At 38.1% G+C, this 16,494-nt stretch overlaps 1 protein-coding gene across 1 annotated transcript in view; it reads right to left on the minus strand.

Annotated features, from left to right (window-relative positions):
* The window catches only part of TRPC5 (transient receptor potential cation channel subfamily C member 5), a 2,601,559-nt gene that overhangs the window by 399,030 nt on the left and 2,186,035 nt on the right, over nt 1-16,494 (minus strand). The window lies entirely within an intron of this gene.

A 16,494-nucleotide genomic window follows, 5' to 3' on the forward strand; every position in this document is an offset into this window, starting at 1 on the left:
TTTTTCACTTGAAACTAGTCTAACGCTCAACCTAAGCACTCAAAAAGCATACTGCAGTCCAGAACTTGCTCAGACCTAATAGCAAGCACTAATATACCCCGATACTTGACTGCCCAGCAGGGCAAGGCTCTTTATCCACCCCTCACCAACCAAGCGACTACGCAGCTCACCCTACTATTCAGGCATGACCAAAGGGCAACTTCAGGTGTACTCTCCAGTCCATCTGGTGAACCTGGGTATCCTGAGGCAATGTTACAACTGCCTCATGTACACAGACAGCCCTCTTCTCCTACCACAAAACACTAACATATGCGAGAGATGCAATTATACAGCCAAACTGGAGGCTAAAGTCTCTCCACCCAAGACTGGAACAGACCGTCATGAGGAGAAGGTTAACACTTGCACCACACTTCCAGCCTCACATAGACCTACTAAACCAGCACAGGCAAAAAATACACACAAATACACAAAATCATACTTGGAGGCTCTAAATAAAAACCTGCAAAAGCATCGTCCCTGAGTAGCATCCTGCCCTCACCAAGAAAGATACTCCAGTATAAAGAAAAAAATGATCAATTTCAACAATTGGCTAAGCTTCTGGTGTCATTCAAAGGGGATCCAGTGTTTGTCAGCCTATGATGACATGCTCGACAAGCCACGTTGCTTTGCAAAAGACAGCTTGCACCTGTCACCCCTTGGCTTTCGAATACTGGCCAAGGCTCTTGCTGTCCCCATAGTGCCCACTTTAGGCAAGGCTCAAAATTCAAACCCACCTCCGTAAACAGCACAAGTAAAAAAATGAGGGTTATTCTACTCAACGCCAGGAGTTTAAATCTCAAAATGCAAGCAGTCAAAGCACCCCTAAGTATGGAGAACGCTGACATCTGTGCAGTAACTGAAACCTGGTTCAAGGCTCCAGAGAGCACTCCAGCACTACTGGGCTATAACTTATACCACCCATTTCAGCCAAAGAACATGGACCAAAACAGAAAAGGAGGGCGTGTATCTATATTCATCAAGGATACCCACACCTCCAGGTTAGTGGCGCAGCATGATACCTCTGAGATCATCCATGTGCAGCTAACATTGGGCAAATCTGCAATACAAATTGTGGCCTGCAACAGATCACCCTCCATGACCCAGGACCACCACTCCGACTTTCTGGAGACACTGGAAAACATGAAGGTCTTACAGAACACCCTGATTTTGGGCAATTTCAATTACCCTTCCCTTAACTGGGAAAATTACTTGAGTACAAACTCCCAGGCTCAGCACTTCCTGGAATTTATCAACTCAAATGCCCTGGATCAGCTAGTAAACTCCCCTACCAGAGGCCACAACATATTGGACCTGGTCATCACCAACATGGGCAACAGGTGTTCCGTACCGGAGGTCAACCTGTCACTGGTTAGATCAGACCATAAACTAATCACCCTGGATGTCCACACCCCAACATCACCCCCAACCAAGGAAACCACAGTCAAAAACTTTTCTAAAGCAAACTTCACCTTACTTAAGGCAGAGGTGGTAAGTTTCACAGCCCCCACGCTAAAGAATAACACTGCCCAAGATGCAGAATCCTTTACAATTGCACTCTATAAGCACCTTCAAGGATGCATGGATCATGCCATCTCTAGCAAAACCAAGACTCACTCCCCTAAGAGAAGGAAACCAATCTGGTGGACCCTGCCATAAACAGGTTATACAACAAAAGGAGGAAACTAGTTAAGAAAAAAAGTAAATCCCAGGAAGGAAAGACATCCCTGATCAGTATCAGTAAGAAACTAAGGTCCCTCGTAAAATCATCCAAGGCTAACTTCGAAAGAAAAATAGCCAAGGATTCAAAAGATAACCACAAAGCCTTCTTTAGCTATGTCAAGAATCTAAATGGCAACTCGCAGATATGCTCTGAGCTAGTGCAAAATAGCACAAAATATACTGAACCTACTGATATTGCCAACATCCTGGCAGATAGATTCAGTGCAAACTTCACCTCCCTCTCACTTTCAAAAGGGCCCACAATAATACCGGAAAAGTGTCCCAGAAATCACAGAAGCACAGGTGAAAACAGCTCTTTCAAAAGCCAAAAACACAGCATCAATGGGGCCAGATGGTGTCTCAGGCTGTGTCTTGCACAAACTACAGAACGAACTAACCCCCCACCTAAACACGCTGTTCAACCTCAGCCTCTCCACAGGCTACATGCCCATAGAATGGCACACAGCAACAGTTATTCTGCTCCATAAAGGAGGATCCACAACTGACCCTGGTAACTATCGCCCCATAAGCCTGACTAGCCTGGTCTGCAAGGCTATGGAGCGCATCATCATGGAACTCATTAACAAAGACATTGGGAACCTCCAAACACTTGACCTGACCCAGTTCGGCTTTGTTAAGGGCAGATTATGCCTATTAAACCTGGTTGACTTCTTCGAGACAGTCACCAAGGCCATAGACGAGGGAAAGGTGGTTCACACAGCCTACCTTGATCTCGCCAAGGCGTTCGACACCATTCCTCATTCGGGTATTATAGAAAAACTCACCAGCCTGAACATAAATCCTTACGTCACATGATGGGTTGCCAGCTGGCTTACAGTACTCACACGAAGAAAATGGTAAAAGGAGTACCAAACCACGATGCAAATAAAGCTGAATAAGTCCCAGTAAAAATCCAACAGGAAAAGTCTTTATTGTAAACCAAAAAGTAAGCGCTTTCGCGTGGGTCCTCCCACGCTTCATCAGACAACATTACATACAAAATGCAAACCCTTTATATACTCCTTGCTAAAACAGCAAGGCGGGAAATCAACCAATTAATTAAACAATTAGCATTTTTGAAAAAACAATTTGTAATTAAAGACATATTCACAGCACAGTTTTTAAAGAATGCACGATTATGTTTAAGAAACTAATGTCATTGTTGGAATCAAGCACTATAGCGTTACTGTATCGCTAAGCATTCAAAACATATAATCGTGATGTTGGTATCAACAAAAGAGGCAAACCAGCAATAAATTGTAGCAGCAAAACTTGAATGAAACAAAAGTATCTCATAAACTCATTTCTACAGAGATAAATCTGAAACTACATACACATCAATTTATAAAAAACTTGCATTCAAACGCAAGTGTTAAATGAAATGATATCGTAAACATGATAAAGTATACCAAAGCCTGATATACTTAAGACACGTAGCTACATGATCCCTATGGCCCTATTAAATTCCTAAATATCCAAAGTGTGTAGTTCTAACTATAGAATTTCAAAAGGACAACATCAAAAATAGTAACTCATAGAGCGATGTTTCACGTGACTAAAATGTCACTCAAGCACATAGAAACATCCGATATGAATTTAAGTGTACGATTGTGCAAATAACATCGTGCATTGCTGCAATGATATTACATTAATCTCTAAATACTACACGTACACATACCATTAGAATTTTCTATGTCCCGTTGCTGTATAGACCCATATAGCATAGCATAGGCATAAGTGAATAAATAATCCACATGCTTAAAATATGCGGTTAAAAATGTATAATAGTATAATATGGTGAGATAGAACTTAATAACACATCAAAATATGTGTCATAAACGAAAATATATGTATAAAAAACAACAACATGTGTATATATATATCAATATGAAAATATAAACTAAAAGATAAAAAAGGGCATTACTACAAATGTATGTGTGACTATGACTTGGATAAATAAAACAATATTTATAAATATATCCGAAGTATGAAATGAAGCATATTATATCTTACTCATATACATCACCACAATAAAAAGATAATAAGACAAATGAAACACAGAATATAGCCCAAAGCTATTATATGATATTTAACTCAAATACCGGTCTCAGGAATATATCGACATTGAGTCCTAAAAATATATATATATGAGCCAAGTTGCATGATACATTCCAATCCTATCACTGCAAGGTCATTGGCAGAACTGTCACCCCACAATGTAGGTCCCAATATAGGCAATACCCTAAACACAAAATGTGTCCTAAAGTTGTTATATATTATTTAATTCAAGTACTGGTCTCAGAGATACATAAACATTTAATCCTGGAAATAAATGTGAACCAAGTTGCATAATCCATTTCAGTCCCGCCAATGCAAGATCATTGGCTGAATTGCCACCCCGCTGTCTGGGTCTCAATATTTGCAATACCCTGAATGAAAAACTATGTAGGGGAAATTCCATTATGTGTTTAGCTAAAGCATTCGTTTCTTTGGACTTCCGGATATCATATAAATGGTTATATATCCTGTCCTGTAACCTCTTGGTGGTCAACCCTACATAGAAAGCTTCACATTCATTGCAGGTTGCAAGATATACTAAATTCTTGGTGTCACAAGTAGCATGAAATCTAGGATGGAACATGAATTGAGTTAGGGGATTCCAAAAAGTTTGGACATCCACAATGAAAGAACACCGTTTGCAATGATTACAGGGAAAAGTGCCATAAGGTGGTAACATAGAGTTCATTGGGGGTAAAACAGTGTGTCTGTCATTACTCACACGGTAAGAATAGCGGGCTCCAGGTCCGACTCTAAACCAGTCACAAGTGGTGTCCCGCAAGGCTTGCTTCTGGGACCCCTACTGTTCGGCATATATTTCTCAGAAGTACAGGCAAACACAGGAGGACTATGGCTAACCAAGTTCGCCGATGACTGCAAACTGGGAGCCATAATTGACTCTCCAGCTGACATGGACATCCTTCATAAAGGCCTTACTGAAACAGACACCTGGTGTCATAGTCATGGCCTCAAGCTAAATGCCAAAAAATGCACAGTCATCCCGTTTGAGAAAAACAAAACACCCACGAATTACCACATAGGCAGCAGCCCCCTTAATACAGAAGAGGTAATAAGAGATCTGGGGACCCAGGTAGATAGTAATCTCTCCTAATACAGAAGAGGTAATAAAAGATCTGGGGACCCAGGTAGATAGTAATCTCTCCTTTGACAGTCATATTGCCAAAGTAGTTAGGAAATCCTTCTATGTGGCCCATCTAATTACTAAGGGGTTCGCATCTAGAAATAAAGAGGTTATAGTGCCCCTCTACTCGTCACTCATCAGACCCATCATAGAGTACAATGCCCCATTTGCGATGTACCTCACAAGACACTTCCAATAGCTGGAAAGACCACAAAAGCACCACACCAAGAGGATTACTGGCCTCAAAGATATGTCCTATGCAGCCTGACTGAAAAAACTCCGGCTGTACTCAATGACATATTGCTTACTCAGAGGTGATCTCGCCCTGACTTACAAAGCCATGTATAACTCAGAATTGATCGACATGCTCTACCTAAAGAAATCCAAGTCACTGCGAGCCACGCGCTCTAGTGAGCTAAACCTCACCACAACAATAAATAGAACATGCTGGAGGGATAGATTCCTGTCACAGAGACTCCCCATGCTTTGGAACAAAATTCCTAACTACATTAGGCAGAGCCCCTCACTAACACTCTTCAACAGAAGCCTTGACGAGTGGATGGGTAACAGAAAATACACCCCTGGGATCACTTCATTGGCTCTGCTTGACAGAGGCTCAGTTAATTAATCAATGGGGCGGCAAAAGCTGACACACTCTGGCTAGGCTTATAAATGCCCTTGAGCAGATAGCCTAGTACCTACCTATGAACCTATTGGCAAAGAAAATAAGGGACTCAGAAATTCAATGGATATAATTGGCATGGTATTCAAGAAAAGCTGGCTTTATTTGCAGATGATATTATGTTGTACCTGATAGAACCGGTAAAGGACATCTCAGTGCTGTGGAACATTTTGAGACATCTCCACTAGGTTTTTTGTGATATAAAATTAATGAAGGTAAAACAAATGCTATAGCTATACACTATATACCCACACATGAGTTAGTTCAGCAAAACACATACTTATTGGGGCATGATAAAATTATGCATTTAGAAGTATGAGTTAAAAAGGATTCTGTTATGGACACTAAATATATGTGGAAAGAGATGAAACAAAAGGTAATACAAAATCTGAGAAACTGGAAGCTCTTGTTTTTGACATGGATAGCAAGACAGCAGCAGTAAAAATGTTCTTAGTCCCTTTAGTTTTATACACAGCCAGGCATATTTTTATCAAACAGCGGAGACGTTCTGGATAGTAATTAATAAAGAGTTGAAGGATTTTATCTGGGAAGTGAAGAGAGCAATAGTCAAGTGGGATAAGTTGATCCTTCCACTAGAGCAGTGACGTTTAGGACTATCTGATTTGAAGGGATATTTTAGAATTATATGGTTTAAGCTCTTATACATAACACAAGTAGAAAGCTACAATTCAAGCTGGAAAGGGATGATTATGAAGTAGGGGAGTAATTCAAGAAATAAAGAGTGGGATTTTGGGCACAGATCCTTAAGTAGAGTAACAACAGTCATACAGAATATTATATTCATAAATTAGCAGAATGTATTCTAAGAACTAAGGCAACATGGTAATGGAGAAAGGAGATTATGGTGATAGGGATGACTGCAACTAGTGAAACAGAGAATAGGCAAGAGGGGGCTGGAACTTACTGGAGGAAGATGGCAAAGGAATGGAGGTATCTGGAACAAATAATTAGAGAGGGAAAGGTAATAGAATGGGAAAAGGACAGGAAGACATTTGGACTACAGGCTATTGATTGGGCAAAGAGAAAGGGGTGATGAATCCTAAAGGAAAAACCTGCAATGGTTCAGTTTTTTATTTGAATCTAGATCAGAAGGTGCTTTTAAAAGGGTAATTAGTAGGCCATATGGGATATTGCATGATAACATTAGGAACCAATCAGAGAAGATCAGAAAAGATTGCGAAGAGAGATTAGATAAGCAATTCACAAAGAAACAATGGGAGGACATATTTATGGTTCCCAAATATGCAACAAAATCTAGAAGAGTTAGGATTTCTTCCTGGAAGTGTTTGCATAGGTACTTTTACACCCAAGTAGATGACAAAAAGTTTTCCTTGGGTAGATGGCAAATGTTGGGGGTGTAATGGGGAAGTAAAAAGGTACCTGGAAGCATATGTTCTTAGAGTGTAACGAGTTGGCAAACTTTAAAAATTTCCTACAGAGTAGTCTGTCAGGAAAACTGGGCCAACAGATAAGTGTAACTAAGAAATTATTTTTTTGAGCTGGACTACAAGATCTGAATTGCCTATACATAGTAAGGTAAGTTAAATTTAATTCTGGTGGCTGTCAAAAAAGCAATTACTAGAAAATGGAAATCAAAGTCTTAACCAACCACATTTGAAGTACTGAATATTTTAGCAGTGATAAAAGAATAGGAAGTGGGATCTTTAGAAAAGTGTGGGAGTAGATTACATAAAAAATGGAAACAATTCATGTAGAAAAATGTTTTGGAGAAGGAATGAAGTTTAAGAGAAGGGCAGGCATTGAATAGTTTATATAATATTGGTTTGATTATATTGTTTAGTATTTGTAGATATGAATTTGTTAATATGGTTTGATTACTTTTATACAAATGTATGTTTGCTTATGCCACAAGTAATAATTCAATAAAGTTCTTTTTTTTTTTTTTAAATAACAGACACTGTGCACCAAAAAGGCTTCTTGTATTGTGCTTAACAAAATGTGAATTTTAAAGTTTAGCACATCAGGAAATACATGCAGTTTTGACTGACCCTAGTTATACAGATGTAATATCCCTATCAGGCATATTTTTTGACCATTTGATTCATGGAAATGAATTCCATAACTCTTGACTTGAAATAATTTTGTATAAACCATCATGTTCCTTGAGGGATTGGTGAGAATTTGTGTGCACTGCATGGTCATATGAATAGTGCTTTCAGCCTAAAGCAAGTTTCCTGAAAGGGCAAAGTAGCCAAAATGTTGGATAACATTATTTCTGCCATATGATGAACATAGACCCATAAAAACCTATTCATCATTAACTCTCAAAGTTTGTTATACCTTAGAGTAGGGAGACCCCTCTTCACAGTAAACCCTGTTATGTGACCACATTTTTGGCTGATTTTCTGATTTCAGATGTCCTACTTTCCACACACTTGTATCTTCCTGCAGTTCTTAAATATGTCTGGTGGCTATTACTATAGATGCAGCCATGTTTAATGATTATTCTGTCACCATATCTTTATTGGAAAGCTAGCTCTTTTTTGTATGTTTTCCCAGTACATTCCATAATAAAATATGTCTCTTGGTACATTCTACCAATAAACCACCAAATGTTGGCAGTGAATGGCTAATTTACCATGTTGCCTTATAATATGAAATGCCATTTCTACATTTGCTTTCTTTTATAGAAATCAAATATTTAATAAATCCTTAAATGTTTCAGGTTAATCTCCCCTGAAAAGAAAGTGATACAACTCACAGGATTCTGAATGCTGTACTTTCACAGACATCAGTAGTTGTCACAGCAATATTAAACAGTAAAGAGTTATGAACACAAGCAGCATCTGCTGTTCTTCTTCGGACTGGACTTGCAGGACATTTGTCCTGGCTACTGCAGTTTAAAAGTTATCTGTGTTTTATCCCTGAGGTCTTTGACCACTGAGTACATTACATGTAATTTCTGTTCTCTGGTACAGTCTTGAAGCACACCCTGAACTCTGCATGTGCAACAAACTCATTTGCAGTAGTACTGACCTGAGCCCAGTAGTTCTTGGAATGACAGCATGCATCATGTTACTTCCAGGTCCAAAGATAAGCAACGCTGTGCAAAATCCCTAGAAAGGACTCTGCATAATATTTATGAGAATGTTGGTCAGACTGGAGTACAGTTCTGTACTCTTAGTGAAAGTTGTGCAGTTTCTGTGCTAGCATCAGAAGTACTTATGTCTAACATGTCCTCCTGTGTGACTATCCATACTCAAAATTACATTCCTTTTCCTTTTCAAATATTCCTGCTATACCCAACTCATTGTATAATCAATGCTCATGTACAAACTCCTATTATTTGTCGTTTTTACACCAAAGGTAATTCTAAGAAAACTGTCTTTATTTACAAACATTGCTCTCCTAGGTATACAGGCTTTGTGTACCTTCAGGTAAATGAGGCTTGGTAACAAACCAATTTGTCCAGGGACATCTTCAGAGGGGGTTAGATAAATATAGTAGTGGAAATTAAGAGGTTAGGGGGGGATGAAAGGGTTAAATGAGGGATAATTGGAAGGAAATGAGGTAAGGGTAGGGAGGGACTTAAGGGTTTATGCAAGGGTAGGGAGGCACTTAAGGGGTTTATGCAAGTGTAAATGGGTAAGGAGTCACATTTTGGTGTGAACTTGCTATGACAGGTGCTACGTCCGAGATGGCCTGGGGATGCTGGTGTAGTCAGGTAGTACTTGGAATTGCTGGGTATGGATGAGGTGGGTAATGCGTTCTGCCAAGGTTTGGGGAGGCGCTTTTTTTTTTTGTTAACTATCTCTGCTCCTCTCTATTGTCTGAGTTGTTTTGGGCAGGATTCTGTGTTTTGGATAAGTGCAGGGGCGTGGACTGCTGGCATTTGTCGTGGGGAATTCCTGCTTGCAAGGGGTTTGGGCTGTTGGGGAGGCTTGCATGACTTTTGTCTGGATTGCTTGTTGTAAGAGGTTGAGAGGTATGGGGAATGGGGGATCGTAATTCCTTAGTAAGTGTAGCGTGATCGGTTGTTTCTTTAGCCCCCTTCTCCTTTCTCCTGACAAAGTAGTCGTTAGTGGTGGTGGTAGGATATGGCAGTTTTCTCGTTATTGGGTTTGTAGATGAGCTGTGTAATGGTTTTGCTGGGTTTTAGTTACTTTGGTGAACATCTTCCCCTGTGCTTGCATTGTGCGGTGATAACTATCGCAAGCGGAATACTATGGAAGGTTTTTTTTTGTACCATTCTTTTCAACTGTTAAGCATTTTGCAGAAAGTCCAGAGTTCACCTCACAATTTAGTCTGTCTTTCATAAACTTGTGATTTCTGGCAAATTAGTGCTGAGTCATTAAGACAACAGTAAGGAGTCCTTAGCAGTCAAGGTATGCCTTGCTATTTCCTGCAAGACATTAGAAGTGTGTTCTGGGTTTTTTGGAATAGTAAAAACACTTTCCTCTGATTCGGTAGTCATGGAGGTTCTTCAAGTACTAGGACACTGTGCTGGGGGAAAGAATTCTGAAAGGCTGGAATCCAGAACCAGTCTTCTGTGGACTAGACCTTGTGTATTGTTATGTAGCTATGTAAAACTATATATATATATATATATATATATATATATATATATATATATATGGATCTTATACTATTGAACGAAAGTTCAATAGTCCGAATCCACATCTACCGAACACACTTTAGAGAAAGCGCTTTTAACCGAACTGGTAAATGAAATGCATGATGGGATGCTGCTTCATAAGTAAAATAAGCGAGCGAAGGTAAGAGATGCTGCTTATTTTGTTGGATGTGTAATTCAATAAATGGTAAATGAAGTGAGTGATGGGACGCTGCTTCATAAGTAAGCATGTGGAGGTATGGACGCTTCTTACTGGGTCAGAATTAGCAAGATCACGCTGTCCTGGTTAACATTACATGGATGTTTATGCTGTGATTAATATCAACTATACTATGTTTCCATTGTAATTAATAAATATTGGTTAACAAAGTTATGTTTATGGAAGTTTAATAAAGGTTGTCAAATGTCATTTGGTGTGATGTGTTTATTGAAGGGGACTGGGACAAATGAGGTTTGGTAACAAACCAATTTGTCCAGGGACATCAGAGGGGGTTCGATAAATGTAGTAGTGGGAATTAAGATGGTGGGGGGATGAAAGGGTTAAATGAGAATGAGGGACAACTGGGAGGAAATGAAGTAAGGGCAGGGAGGGGCTTAAGGGGTTTATGCAAGTGTAACTGGGTAAGGAATCATATTTTGGCGTGAACTTGCTAGCCATTCTCCCTCCCTTTTTTGGGGGAATAGTGGGGATTGTGATTATTTTATCAGTCTGGGTAGGGTGGAGAAGAGGGGCAGGCTTGCCCTCTTCTGTTCTCCCTCTGGTGTTGGATGCTTATTTCAATGAGTTGGGTAAGGAAAGTAAGCAGTTGGACACTGCTTGATAATTAAAATAAGCAAGCAGAGGTAAAGATGCTGCTTATTTGGTACAATGTGCAATTCAGTAAATGGTAAATGAAGTGAGCGATGGGCTGCTGCTTCATAAGTGAGTGAGTGGATGTATGGATGCTGCTTACTGGGCCAGGATGAGTGAGAGCACACTGTCCTGGTTAACATTACATGGATGTTTATGCTCTGATTAATGTCAACTATACTATGTTTCCAGTGTAATTAATAAATATTGGTTAATAAAGTTATCTTTATGGAAGTTTAATAAAGGTTGTCAAACATCATTTGGTGTGATGTGTTTATTGAAGGGGATCGGGACAATAGCTTCTCTTTATTTTCTTTTTAAACAAACACAAATTACTTGAGGTACTGATAAAGCAACTGTTTGCACTATTACACAAAACTCATTTTTGTTTTGCCGCTAAACAATTCATCTTTGCACACACATTCAGTCTGTATACTTCTTGAGCATTCATAGTGATCCCCTTTCATAACCAAAAAGCCACACTGTGTACTGCTATTAATATAACTCTTAGTTTAATCATATGAATTTTACTCATTTCACCCTTTGCATATGCTCACAACACTGTAGGTGTAAATAATTTCAGCATCTTAGAATTGATAACCTGTTCAGTGAATAGAATTCATGTATTGCCCTTATCATGAAGCTATTACTTAAAAGTTGCAGTGCACTGCTTCTCAGATCACTTGCTTGGGTCCAGAAAGCACATGAAGTGCATGGGGCACTGTAAATACACTCCAGAATTGGTAGAAATATAATATTATCAGCAAAACAGACAGTATTCTAATAATCTACACTCAATAAGATTAACTGAAAGGAAAAAATGAACAATACAAACCATGTTAATCATAGAAAACTGCTTGCAAATCAACAAATTCATAAAAATATGTACCTTATATAAAGATGCACTGGTTTTATTTATAAACATTGTGCTGCTAGGTATACAGGCTTTGTGTTCCTTCAGATAACTTACAAATGGGTTATGTCACAAAACTGCTATAGTTTATTGGGTTCTGGTCTTAAGCTGTCCTGCCTATGTAACACCACCTACAGGTTTCCAACCATTACAGTATTTTGTATGATTCATTTTATATACCATCAGTGTGAAACAAACAAATATTGATTGGGGGTTCAAAGTGCATTACATAATAAGTCATGCCATAACCTGCCTAGGCTATACTGCCCTTTTCTTTACAACATTGCTACATTGGTAATAAGAAAAGACAATTGTTAAAATCCCTTTATTAATGGATTGGACAGTCCAAATAAACTAAGTGTAGCCTGCTCTCACTGGAAGCAAAGGGAGAAAAACTCCATACACATAGTAACAATAGAACATGGTAAACAAAACTTAAAAGTACAGTGCAACAAAAGACAAACTGCAGTATACAGCTGTATTAGATTATGTGTACTTTTAAGACAGCATGGCAGTAAAATGTGCTATAATCATGGAGTATCAAGGTAAGAAGCCTCTACTTAAGAAATTTAAAGGGAGAAGAAAACCGATGTAATTCAGCATTGGTATGATGGCTAGAGATGTTTGTTGCATCAATAATATAAAAAGTGGAGTAGGAAATTTGATGAATGTTAAATACATACATATATATATATATATATATATATATATATATATATATATATATATAGTAAATGGTGAATATTTTATATGATAGTAGATAAAGTATAAGGTACAGTACTGAGTGATGTAGAGAATGCTTATGGAAAGAGTTAGATGGAAGAGTTTTATAGGATAGTAGTGGTATATAATGTGATGAATACAGAGAGAGACAGAACAGGTATTATATGACCTTAATTGGGATACAGAGTGAAGTAGAGAGTGAAATCTTTATAACAGATGTAGTGATGATGGAGGGGTGGAAAGAAGAAGTGGGTTAGATGGGATTTGGAGATGAGGGTTGTGAGATGGAATTAAGGGTAAGAATTTGTTGGTTTGTGCTGAGGTAGACGCAGGTTATTCTTTAGATCTTATACGGTTATTGGTAGAGTGATCCTCTTTTGTGTAATGAGTGGAAGGTAGACAAGAATGAAAGCTTCACAGATAATTATCAAACAGGAAGATCCCACCAATGTTATACTTCTTTCTTCACACCATGATTACTGTAATGTTGAGTGCCTTAAGCTCTCAGTCCTTGATGCTGATCATCCGAAGTGGGTGAAAAATTCTACAACCATGCTATGAGTGTTTTTTTTTCTTTGATTTTTTTATATTTTTCTGTTAACTGGGTAAGGCCAATGGACACAAATATTCCTTTTTCAGGGTGAACTGGGAGCAAAGTTTGGTTAACTCACACATGCAGGCAACATAAGCTCTCTGTTGCAGTAAGCTCCATCCTTAATATTTTGAGTCCAGTAGATTATATTCTTCAAAACCAGGGCCCTGTCTACCTAAAGGAGTTCACAAAAACTAAAAATACACAGGAACAGATGAAGGGTACAGTACTAGAAAACTGTGTAAACGAAGTAAAAAACAAGTACCAAACCAACACACCTAAGCAACCACTCTATTTATTGAACATAAAAGAAAGTGATAAAAGTAAGTGCTTTCGCAATAACACTATCGCTTCTTCAGACTAATAAACAAGTAGAAAGACATGAGTTTAAAAAGAAAGCAAGACCAATCAGCTATCATATGCAAATCTGATAAATTAACTAAAAGGTACACACACACAAGCAATGCAACAATTGTTATAAATACAAGGGAAACAGTACAAATAAAATCTTAGTTTAAAATCTTTGTTTAAAAACATTAATGTTTAAGCGGGCATGCTTTCAAAAATGGTTTAAGGCTAGAGACGCTATTTAAAACAAGCAGTTTCTCTGCATTCAAGAGCAAGATCCATTTCTGTTCAGCCTTTTCTGTTTTATTAAATGTATCAACCTCCTCTAATACTAACATCCAAAACCTGAAGTACAATGAACTTAAAAATGTGTTCTGAGCCATGTAAACCAATGTGTTGTGCTAAGGCATTTGTATCTTTCTGGTTCCTAATATCCCTATAGTGTTCCAGAATCCTGTCCTTCAGTGATCTGTTAGTTTTGCCTATATAAGAAGGCACATGGCTCAGAACACACTTTTAAGTTCTTTGTACTTTAGGTTTTGGACGTTAGTATTAGAGGGGGTGATACATCTAATAAAACAGAAAGGGCTGAACAGAAATGGATCTTGCTCTTGAATGCAGAGAAACTGCCTGTTTTAAATGGCGTCTCTAGCCTTAAACCATTCTTGAAAGCACGCCCACAATGTTGTTTTTAAACAAAGATTTTAAACTTAAGATTTTATTTGTACTGTTTCTCTTGTATTTATAACAATTGTTGCATTGCTTGTGTGTACCTTTTAGTTAATTTATCAGATTTGCAAATCATAGCTGATTGGTCTTGCTTTCTTTTTAAACTCATGTCTTTCTACTTGTTTATTAGTCTGAAGAAGTGATAGCGTTATCGTGAAAGCGCTTACTTTTATCACTTTCTTTTATGTTCAATAAATAGAGTTTTTGCCTAGCCATGTTGGTTCGGTACTTGTTTTTTTACTTCAAGTTTACCTAAAGGAGTTGCTGGTGCTCCATGCTCTGATCAACCTTTTGCAGACTTCCAAGGAGCGATAGCCAGTACTTCCCAGACTCAGACCTGAGACCTTTGGTGGGTGTTCATTTGCCTATCTATTTCCAGCTCTGTGGGACTGAATATATTTTTGTTTTTAATTAAATAACTTGGAGGCACCTTTCAGGATATCCCTGAAGTATTTCTTATTGGGGAGGGTATACCATAAGCCACAGCAGAGTTTATCTTTGTCTTGGGCATCTTTTTTGGAAATGGTCAGTTAATTGCTGTTTCCAGTCTTCCTGTTTGCTATCTGCATCTTAATTTATATAATGTTTGTACTTAAGCATTTGTCTTACATTTTATTTGTATTGTTTGTATTATTTTATATTTTACTTATTTTTTTTAATTCATTTCAATTTGCATACTAGAGTAGAGCTCTGATCTCAGTGGATCAATTTCAGTCTCAACCCTGAAGAAAGGAAAGTACAAAAACAACCAAAAAAAAGTATACAAGATCTTATAATAAAGTAAAGATGTTTACAATTGGATAAATTCAAGCAAGACATGCAATAAACTTCAATTAAAACACAAAGTGTTAACAGATTATAGCACCACTCTATATATAGCACTACATACTTGCACACACACACACACACACACACACACACACACACACACACACACACACACACACAAAATAATGTACTGTTAAAAACAGAGGGTAAGCAGAAAAATGTTTAGGTGGATTGGTGGTTTGGGTAAGCTAGAATTTAGATTAGAGTAGGTAATAAACGAGTTGAAGTTAATAGTCTACTGATAGCTAAACATTAAATGAGATAATGTGATGTAGTCAGAGGAGAATGTCGGTGTTACTTTACGAGCTCCGAATGATGGTAGATTTTCATTTCAGTCTAGAGTGATGGCCAAAATGAGATTTCTTTGAGATGAGAAGGGCGACATTTCTATAATTTTGAACCAGGTGTAGAGAGGCAGTGCTTGGTACTTTGAACTTTGGTTATTTTTATTTATTTTTGTACAGGCCTCGAGTTCAAACAAATAAATAAAGCTAAATGTTAGCAATACTACATAGTGTATCCGAGAAGAATTCAGTGATCAACATTATTTAGTTAAATAAGTGCGAGGAATAACTGAAGTTACCAGTCAGTGCTCTTTGCAAGGTTTTCTCACCCCTCTACAGTTGGAACACTAACATTTTCAGGTGTGCCACCTATCATAATTACATTTTTGTACAGAAAGAGGCATTCTGAGGGGATCAGAAGGAAACTTTGAGTGCTTGTACTTGGAGGATAAGCTATGAAGAAAGGTCTGGTTTTAAATTTTAAACTGAAATAAAGACTATGTACCCTATAGTAATAGACTACAAGACTAAGGCATCAAAAATGTCAGCTGTTGGTGAAGGTGACAGTATGAATTCATTAAAAAAGAATGCTTCTGTTAATGGTGCAAGTTATCTGTAGCTCAGAAACAGGTCCGTGCTTTGTATTTATTTATAACATTACTGACCTTTCAGATGTTCATTGGTGTTGTCTGGAGAATTTTTTAATGGGAGCACTTAACTAAGAAGAAACATCAGGAAACAGTAAGTTACCCTGCAGTTAATCATAGCTGTCTCAAAAACCATTAATAATCTTTGCAATTTTCCAAGAAATCGTGAGAAATTAAATTTTACTCTTATGAAAGACACAGCACTGCCCTTTTTCCACCTTATTGAAATTAATTAATCAGTGCACAATGGTGCAGCTGTTGGGTTGGCGCCCCACAACAAGAGGTTCTCCAGTTCGATTCTCAGCTGGGGTACCTTCTGTGCTGAG

Source organism: Protopterus annectens, chromosome 15.part0, assembly GCF_019279795.1.
Source record: "Protopterus annectens isolate FY-2018-M chromosome 15.part0, PAN1.0, whole genome shotgun sequence".
In the NCBI taxonomy this organism is placed as follows: Eukaryota; Metazoa; Chordata; order Ceratodontiformes; family Protopteridae; genus Protopterus; species Protopterus annectens.